The following is a 10832-nucleotide window of genomic DNA, read 5'->3' as shown; positions in this document are numbered from 1 at the left end:
CAACTCTTTGCCCTCCCCCCCATTTTTTCTGTTTGATTGATGAGAGTCATTATTTGAGTGAACAGCTCTTAAATTTGTTTTCAGGGATGTTGGATGAAGGTTATAATGCACACTATGTTAGAATCTGGTTGTGATTTCTTAGGCATTATAATTTGAATATAGGCAGCTGTCACCGAGTAGATGGTAGTGGTCTTTAACATAGTATAAGGCTGTGATTCATCTCTTTTCTAATGTTAAACCATGAGGACCAAGCAGATGTGGACATGAGGCAGGGAGACAGCACTGGGAAAGTCATGCCAAATAAGAACATCTAAGTAGGGACTAAGGAAAGAATCTCAAGATAGGCCTGGGCTTAGAATTTTATTAGTCCCAGTGGTGTTAGGGCTTTGAGATCAAGGAACTGCCTAGGAGAAGAATGTCTTCCACTCCTAAGATCAAAGATAGAACCTCACCATCTTTTTTTTTTTTTAAAGTCTTAGTTTATTAACTCTCTCATGAAAAAGCTGCACAGTCTCCAAAGATACAATCACTGCAGAGTCTTTATTCCTTCTGCTGCCCAATCTCCAGCTCACTGCTGGACACTTCATTTCTTCATCTCCAGCACCAACATTGTCCTTTGCAGTCCCTCCAACTTTCTTCATTCTGTTCTTGCATTCCTTTCTCTGTTTTCTTGAGGTATTTTTCTTCTCATACAGGCCATGTCTTGCAAGCCTGTGTTTGGGCTCATCCTTCTTCACATAATCCAAGGAATTGTAAGTCATGCCAAAGCCAGTTGTCTTGCCATCACCGAAATGGGTTCTGAATCCAAACACAAAGATGACATCTGGTGTGGTCTTGTACATTTTGGCTAGTTTTTCCTGAATTTCTGTCTTAGGTACTGTTGCCTTCCCAGGATGAAGGACATCGATGATCATTTGTTTCCGCTGAAGTATTCGGTTGGTCATGAACTTTCTGGATCAGATAGTTACCGTGTTGTTCATGATGGCAGTTAATCGTCAAGCAGCCAGGAAGGAAAAGAGAACTATTTTCCACCAGCCAATCATATCAATGCTCATGGAAGGACCTCGGGAGGCCAAAGCTGGAAAGTGAATTGTCCAAATAAGCTTGGCCCTCTTAACAATTTTCTCCTTGAGAATGAGTTTTATTATAAATATTCCATAGAGGGCTTCCCTGGTGGCACAGTGGTTGAGAGTCCACCTGCCAATGCAGGGGACACGGGTTCGTGCCCCGGTCCGGGAAGATCCCACATGCCACGGAGCGTCTGGGCCCGTGAGCCATGGCCGCTGAGCCTGCGCATCCGGAGCGTGTGCTCAGCAACGGGAGAGGCCACAGCAGTGGGAGGCCCGCGTACCGCAAAAAAATAAATAAATAATAAATAAATAAATAAATATTCCATAGAAACTCTTCTCCCCTACTGCATCATCTTGTAGATTATGTTGCCTATTGTTTCACTTTATTTCCCCATTCTTATTTTCTCCCTTCTCTCTTGAACTTGATGCTTCATACGCATACTTGCCAGGCCCAGTCTCACACAGGACTTGGACTTTGGCTACCCACTGTACCATACTGACCAGACCCACTCATTACTATATCTAATCCTGGCCCCAGGAACACAAGTTTCAGATGGGTGCCTCTTCCCCCATGCTCATCCCAGAAGGAACATCAGATATAATTCAGATCTCATCCATCAGAGCCGGAGTGGGTTAGAAGACTGGGAATCTAGAAAATAATACTGAGCAACATGGAAGTGTAGGCTGTGGAATTAATGTGGAAAAGAGGCTCAGGATATCAGCTGAGAGAAAGTGCTTGATGTCACACCAAAGGCTGCTAGGCCAGGCCTTAAGACCATTGTCGTACTTTTCTGTACAGATGACTCTACTTCTTCTTTTCTGCCATGCCAGAGGGAGAAGGTATACTTTATAAAAATTAGAAGTTGTAGAATTGAGAGTCCTAGCCACAGGGTTGCCAGATAAAATACAGATAACCAGTAAAATTTGAATTTTAGGTAAACAACAAATAATTTTTTAGTATAAGTATGTCGTATGCAATAATGGGGCTATGCTTAGAGTAAAAAAGCATCTAATTGTTTACCTGCAATTCAGATTAAACTGGGTATCTTGTATTTTTATTTGCTGCATCTGGCACCCTTCTAAGTCTTGGGGAGAAGCTACTGGATTGGATGAACTCAATAGTGTGAACATTTGAGAGACATTTTTTAGATTAGAGAGATTATGTGTTGTTCAAAACATGGAAGAGTTTCAGTTTGGCTGGAGCTCAGTTTGAGCTGGAGGAAGCATAGTTATAAGACATGTCATGATGAGAAGGGGCAAAATTCTATTGCAATTCCATCCATACTAAAGATTTAAATGCTGTAATTACTCAAAAATTTACATTGATAAGTGACAGATTAATTAAGAGTTAAAGGGAAGCAGGCAGTATTCAAGAATGAATAGAAATGACTGAATAAGGATCGATCACTTATCAATAGAGTCCTTGTTGCTGAAGTGTGATTTAAGATTGTGGATCCATGTGTGTTTAAACTGAAATGGTCCAGTTGCTATAAGAACATTATGATACCTTTATTATGTCACTTTTCAGGACTTTGTTTAGAATATGACTACATTATTTTGAATTATGGTTGTCAGGAATACCAAGATACTTCTTACATTTGGTTAATGCAGTACTCATTCAGAAAACTCAAAATTATAATTTGGGGCAGCTAAAGAAATGTATAATATGGTGAAAGGTGTCATAAACATAAATGGGTATTATTGAAGTACCTCTGAGATATTATTATCTGAAATTTTAAAAAGCTAAGTAAGAGAAACATAGATTTCATAGAAAGTTTCTGAACACCCTATTTCACTCTAGAACTGCCATGGCATCTGTTCTACTTCTTGCCAGCTGCCCCCTGAGGCCTGTGCCTGTCTCAGAGCACTTTTTCATCAAGGCTTGCATAAGGCTAGTTGTGTTCCAAGCGTTTTTCAAATTTGGTAAAAGTGAACCATTTGTAGAGGCGAAATTCTTTGGTTCCACATTAAAGTATATTATTTTAATGAAAATGTTTCTTAAACATACTCAGATGTGAACTGATGTATTAAAAACAGCACACAACTTAACTTATAAACAAACTTTTAAAATAATATTTTTAAAATTAGCGGCATTAATTTAATGTTGTAGATTATATTGATTTGATGACACTGCTATATCTCTGCTTGAAAGATAATGTGGTGAAGACGCTAAGACATGAGTCCTTAAAATTGGATGTTACTCTACTCTGGGAGGTATACTAACTCATTTTCTCTTCCAGTTTTCTCTTTTCAAATCACCTCAAAATTTCTATTTGTTTAGGGCATTGTAATTGCATTTATACCTCACCTGGCACAAATCGAACATTATGTATTATGTCCAGTTCTGTTTTTTTTTTAGGTCCTCCTCTTAGTAGCCCACAATTAAAGCAGTACTCTTTGGTAGCAACATGAAAACAAACTGAACATCAAAATCACATGAGTAACATCTAGCATAAGGTGGTCATACAAACAATCCACGATATTCATATGCAAACATTTAATACATTCATTAAAATAAAGACTCTATATAGATCTGTTTAGCAAAGGTGTTGCAATTAAAAAATTACTCAGTTAGCTCAAAGATAATTAAAATCATTCAGTTCCTTAAATAGTCTCTCAATTAAATGCATAAACTGAGAGCAATCTTTATGTACAACACAGATGAAAATGTCACCTGTATTTTTGCATCTTTGGGGCTCCTACAGTAGATGGCAGTTGCTCCCTGAAACACTCCATTTTCCACTCTTGATTCCAAACCCTCAGAAACTTGCCTCAGCATTCAGCCCACCTGATTTTTCTGTCTTCATCTCCAATCTCATTATGATGTAGATTAACTTCATTTCTTGTTTTATGTTGCCTTTTCAGGGCTTCACTCATTACCAAGATCCTGTACTTAAAGGAGGACTGTTGAAGTGCTAAAGAAGGGAAGTCAGAGGGGCAAAAGAGGAAATATTCAGGTATTAGTACTTTTTACTTCTGTTGAACACATCTCTTGAGTTTTAAACCTACATCTCTATTTGGCCAGGTGTTCAAACTCATTGTATCCAGTGAACTCATCATATACCCATAGATCTGTGCAGATTCTAAATTCCTTGAGAGTCTCAAACAAGATAGGTGAGAGGTAGCCCCAACTTGAGCTGTGTCTCTTGATCTCAAATTGTCTGCACTCTGCTCCTGTTCCTGGCCCCAATCTCATTTCTGCCTCCAAGGAAGAGTTGGGGTTCACCGGACTGATGGAAAACAAACAAGGGCTGTTGAAGTTGGACTTTCAACAGACCAAAATTAATAAGAGCAGAAGAATGAAAAGCTGATAGGAAGTGAAAATAATAATAGTTTATTTGTGTACCATGAAATGGTTGTATTTTCCCAAGTCTCTGCTTTTAACAGTATTCCATCCATCTCATGGTCCAACCTCTGGCATTCCTGGGGATCACTCTGTAAGCAATAATCGCAGCTTTGCCTTCCAAATCAACTTGAGCTCCTTACCTTGTTTCTGAATGTAGTTTGCTTTATTTTTCTCTTTTGTGTTGAGCCCTTGGGAACTCTCTTTTTTTCCCCCTAAATGTGCTCGGCTCAAGAAAGCAATACTACTTTTCCCAGTTCTCAAATCCCTGGACCCCACTGGCTGCTCTGGGAAAGCCCCAGTCTCCCATACACCTGTCTTAGCCCTTGAGATATTAGCCCTGTTCAGAGATTCCATGGTCCCTGATTCTGGCTTGCCTGGATTAGGTAAGTAAATCCATCATCTACCTCTTCCAAATCTTCAAAGTCATTACTCCATATCTATTTTTAATCTTGGTTAATGACATTAACACACACTTAGTCCAACAAGTTAAAGACTTTGAGCTTTTCCTTTTCTTTCCCTAGCAGTCCACATTTAAAGCCATTTTTTTCTGTTTGCTGTTAGAACAAATCTCCTAAAAGAAGTTGCCTATGCTCATTATCTCTATTTATTTATTATTATTTTATTGAAGTATAATTGATTTACAGTATTTTATTAGTTTCAGGTGTACCATATAGTGATTAAAAATTATTATAGATTATACTGCATTTCAAGTTTTTATAAAATACTGTGTATATTCCCTGTGCTGTACAATATATCCTTGTAGTTTATTTATTTTATACATTGTAATTTGTGCCTCTTAAACCCCTATCCCTGTCTTGCCCCTGTCACCTTCCCTCTCCTCACTGGTAACCACTAGTTTTTTCTCTATATACGTGAGTCTGTTTCTCTTTTGTTCTCTTGATTTGTTTGTTTTATTTTTTAGCGTCTACATATAAGTGATAACATACTGTATTAGTCTTTCTCTGGCTCCTTTCACTAAGCATAATACCCTCTAGATCTATGCATGTTGTTGCAAATGGCAGAATTTCATTCTTTTTTTTGGCTGAGTAACAGTCCATGGTATATATACATACATACCACATCTTCTCTATCCATTCATCTGTTGATGGACATTTAGTTTGCTTCCGTATCTTCACTATTGTAAATAATGCTGCTATGAACATTGAAGTGCATGTATCTTTTCAAATTAGCGTTTTCATTTTCTTTGGATATATACCCAGGAGTAAAATTACTGGATCATAGGTAGTTCTATTTTTAGTTTTTTGAAGAACCTCCATACTGTTTTCCATAGTGGTTCTACCAATTTACATTCCCACCAACAGTGTACTAGCATTCCCTTTTACTCACATCCTCACCAACATTTGTTATTGTTGTCTTTTTGATGATAGCCATTATGAGAGTGTGAGGTGATATCTCATTGTTTTTCGTTTTCTAATGCCTTTAGATGATAGGTTAGTTTGTTTATTTGAAACTTTTCTTATTTCTTGAGGTAGGTCTGCATAGCTATAAACTTCCCTCTTAGGACTACTTTTGCTGCATCCAGTAGATTTTGGAAAGCTGTGTTTTTATTTTCATTTGTCTCAAAGTATTTTTTGATTTCTTCATTGGCCCATTGGTTTTTGTTTTTTTTTAAACATCTTTATTGGAGTATAATTGCTTTACAATGGTGTGTTAGTTTCTGCTTTATTACAAAGTGAATCAGCTATACATATACACATATCCCCATATCTCCTCCCTCTTGCATCTCCGTCCATGTTTTTTAGTCTCCACATGTTTGTTTTTCCCATTTTTCTTCCTGTAATTGATTTCTAGTTTCATACCGTTGTGATCAGAAAAAATGCTTGATATAATTTCTATCATCTTAAATTTGTTGAGATGTTCTGTGGCCTAGCAAATGATCTATCCTAGAAAATGTTCCATGTACACTTGATAAGAATGTGTATTCAGCTGTTTTTGATTGGAATGTCCTTTAGATATCTATTAAGCTCAACTGATCTAATGTGTCATTTAAGACTACTGTTTCCTATTAATTTTCTGTCTGGATGATCTGTCCATTGATGTTAAGTGGGGTGTTAAAGTTCCCTACTATTATTGTATTATTGTCAATTTCTCCCTTTATGTCCGTTTATAAGGAGCATATATATTGAGTGTTACATCCTCTTCTGGTATTGATCACTTTATCATTATATAATGCCATTCTTTGTCTTCTATTATAGCTCTGAAGTCTCTTGTAAGCAGCATATAGATGGGTCTTGTTTTTTATTATCCAGTCAGCCACCCTATGTCTTTTGATTGAAACATTCAGTCCGTTGACATTTAATGTGATTATTGAAAGGTATATACTTATTGCCATTTTATTACTTGTTTTCTGGTTTTAAAGTCTGGCATCCCAGGAAACTGACTCTAAGAATCACACTTGGTTGACTTAATCACAACTTTTTAGAAAAATTTGTGTGACTGATTTATTATTTTTGTGAAATAAGGCTGTATGGCTAAAGTTAAACCCTCTTCTATTCTATATTTTCCCATTGTGGTTTTCCTATGTGTTCTGCCACCACATGAACTTAACCTATTTAGAACAGAAAATTGTATTCTCACATGACAAAAATATTATGCTTTCAGTTGTCTCTGAGAGGATTATAATAGTGACTGAAGCAGATGTTGTTTAAATCATTTTTGTGCATAATGTTTTCCCCTGATAGTCTCCTGAAAATAAGGTATAGACAGTTCATGGTAATAGCTTGAGATGACAGTTTACCTTTAAACCCAATGGGTTATGTTTTACATAACCAGATGAAATATTTAAAGCACAGCTGCAAATTCATCCTCCTGGGACACAAAATTGGTGACATTACAGAGGGTTAATCTGAACAGAATATGACACCAATTGTTATCTAATTCCAAAGATAGTTACAAGAAAGAATTAGATTCTAGAAGGAGAGTGTTAGGTTAAGGTAGGGTTGACAATTTGACAAAAGATATATATCTACATTTTAACTACAAAACACTGCAGAGAGAAATTTAACAACCTAGATAACTGGAAAGATACATCTACTGATGGATCAGAACACTCAATATTGTTAGGATAATTTTCCCCATTTTATCTATATATCCAATGTATTACTAATGAAAATCCCAGCAGTCTTTTGATTTGTAACAAACTGATTCTAATATTTATATGAGAACGTAAAGGATTTAGAATAGCTAAAACAACTTTAACAAAGAAGGAAAAAATTGGCATTCTTACAGTACACAATTTCAAGGCTTATCATAAAGCTACAATAATCAAGATAGTAAAATATTAGCATAAAGAGAGGATAAAATAGACCAATGGAATAAACTAGATTCCAGAAATAGATCCACACATATATCATTAATTGATTTTACCAAACTGCTAGGAAGAGAAAAGGTAATCTTTTCTACAAGTGGTGTTTTAACAATTGGATAGTCACTTGGAAAAATTAAGCTTGTTCTTTTCCTCATGTGATAACTTGAAATGGATCATAGACTTTAGTGTAAGAGCTAAAACTGTAAAACTATTAGGAGAAAATGTTCATGACCTTTGGTTTGGCAAAGATTTCTTAAGTACAACAAACAAAGCAAGAAGTATAAAAAGTAAGAATTAACAAATTGAACTTCATCAAAATTAAGAAACTTCGCCCTTCAAAAGACACTCTAAAGAAAAAGAAAAGGGAGACACAGATTGAGAGAAAATATTTATAAAATATGTAGCTGATGAAGGATTTGCATTGAATAATAAGTTTTAAAAAACTCAATAAAATGGGCAAAAGATTTGAACGCCACACTTCACCACAGAGGATATACAGATGTCAAATAAGTACATAAAAAGTTCCTCATCATCATTATTCATTAGGGAATGCAAATTAGAAAATACAGTGAAATAGCTATCACTATGCACCCATTAAAATGGATAAAAATGAAAAGATGACCACACTAAGCTTTGTGAGGGTGTGAAGCTAAGGGAACTTACAAACATTGCTTGTTGTAAAATAAAATGGAAAAAGGACTTCAGAAGAATTTGGCAGTTTTGTAAAGATGTAAGCATACCCTTCTCATGTGATCCAGCCATTCTGATCATAGGTATGTACTCAAGAGAAATGAAAGCATATGTACACAACAAGACATGTACATGAATGTTTATAGCAGTTGTGTTTATAATAACCAAACAGTACAACAGAAACAACCCAAGTGACCATCAACAAGTTAATGCCTAAACCAATTGTGATATACTCATATGATGGAATACTACTCAGCAATAAAAAGAAATCAGATATTGATACATACAACAACATGGGTGAATCTAAAATAATTAGGCTGAGTGAAGGACTCTGGACCAAAAAGAGTATACACTATATGATTCCATTTATATAAAATTTCAGAAAGTTCAAGCAAATATAAAGTGATAGAAACCACTGATAGATAGTTCTGCTTCACTCCAAACCTCTCCACTTCAAACCCTCGAACCACAAGTCTATCCTGAGGGAAGGAGATAGGGTGAACTTCTAAGGAATAGAAGTAAACTTTGAATTTAATAGGTTATGAGTTAAAAAGAATGTGTTTGTCTCTTAATAACTAACATGAAACTTTCTAGAATAAATGAAATTTTGACTCCAACTAAGATGCCAGTTAGGAAGCTGGGCACCCAGTAGGAAATGTACCTTTGAACATGGAAGGTACCAATCATTAGATCAAAAGAATGCTTTTCATGTTTATGCTCCAGCAATTTGAGACTCCATAGTAAACCAGTCATACAGATTTAAAGTGTTTTGCAAATTTCATTCCAAATGATTTTGGATAATGTACACATCCTTTCAAATAGTTAAATAATATGAATCAAAACGAACAGGCCTGGATACAGATGAGTATCCAGGATTAACTTCATGCTTCTCCCCTTTCCCTCATCCCCAAACAAAGTTATGCAGGAAATAACAAATTCCAGCTTGCTCCTAACTTCTATGCAATAACACATAACAAATTTTGCCTCCCATTTTGAGGGCATGATTTCAGGACCCAATAATTTTGTACATAGCCAAGATGAATGTCACACAATGAGGATACAGAAAACATATTTTCACTTATTTGGAAGGGAGATCAGAAAATGTATTATTCATGAATAATACATTCTTGAAAATGTATTTAAAAAACTGCTCTAACAGACCGAACCATACATTAATATTAAAAGCTCCAGAGTGGTGAAGTCATAAAGAGACGGCCGATGAGTGAAAATGCAGTCGAATACAGGGTTAAATTCTAAATAATTATAATATATTTAAACAAAATACATGTAAAAACTTAAACGTTTATTATCTGTGGGTTGGATTTTAAACCCTATATCAGTGTTTCTCAAATTATGTTCTGCAAGATACTAGTCTCATGAGATGTTTCATGAAGAAGGCTTCAGTGATTACATAATTTTTAGAGGAGATATCTCTCTAGCCCGTCTTGGATATTCATAATGTATATTAAAGGCTTCAGAAAGCTTGCCTCAAAGCAATAGGTTCAAATTTGTGTAAAGAGTGCGTCTCACATTTATTTGACCTTAGAAAACTTTCTCGAAAAACACTTAACATGTTAGGAAATCCTGTCCGAAATAAAACGTTTTGTCAAAGAACAGAAAGATTACATTAGGGAAGAATAACTGTGCTTAATTACTCTTTTTATTTTGGGACAATCAAAAGTTGTCATTTAGTTCTCAACTTCAATATTAAGTAGGTATATGTGTGCAATAGGCAAATATTTATATGCCCCAATCAATAATCTGGGGGGAATGATGCTTTCATTCATTCATTCATTCAAAAAATTTTTTTTTATTTTTTAAATTTATTTTTGGCTGCGTTGGGTCTTCGTTGCTGTGTGCGAGCTTTCTCTACTTGTGGTTAGCGGGGCCTATTCTTCGTTGCGGTGCGCGGGCTCCTGATCGCGGTGGCTTCTCTTGTTGTGGAGCACAGACTCTAGGCGCGCGGGCTCAGTAGTTGTGGCTCGTGGGCTCTAGAGTGCAGGCTCAGTAGTTGTGGTGCACGGGCTTATTTGCTCCGTTGCACGTGGGATCTTCCCGAACCAGGGCTCGAACCCAGGTCCCCTGAATTGGCAGGAGGATTCTTAACCACTGCGCCACCGGGGAAGCCCCATTCATTCATTTTTATTTAATGCTCTGACTTCCACAAGTCCTATTAGTGGGAATTTCATTAATTCTTCCTTCAGGTCTCCCCAGTCGCAGTTTGTCCAAGAGCGTGTCATTTGCTCATGCTATTAAAGTGAGTTGGAGTAGGAGATTCGGCTTACTTCCATACACAAAACACAAATTGAGAGTTGTCGTCTAGAAATCCCACTGCTGCCATTACTTCCACGTCCTGCACAGACGATGTTTGACAGATGATATTTGTCTCCTGGCTCTG

General features: G+C 36.4%; 1 pseudogene; it reads right to left on the bottom strand.

The window, feature by feature from the left end:
- Positions 1-466: 466 nt before the first annotated feature.
- LOC132519191 (small ribosomal subunit protein eS24-like) lies at positions 467-980 on the bottom strand (annotated as a pseudogene).
- Between the last annotated feature and the right edge of the window lie 9852 nt (positions 981-10832).

Source organism: Lagenorhynchus albirostris, chromosome 4, assembly GCF_949774975.1.
Source record: "Lagenorhynchus albirostris chromosome 4, mLagAlb1.1, whole genome shotgun sequence".
Lineage (NCBI taxonomy): Eukaryota > Metazoa > Chordata > Mammalia > Artiodactyla > Delphinidae > Lagenorhynchus > Lagenorhynchus albirostris.
Note: the sequence above shows the minus strand (reverse complement) of the source record. Positions and strands in the feature narration are given on the sequence as shown.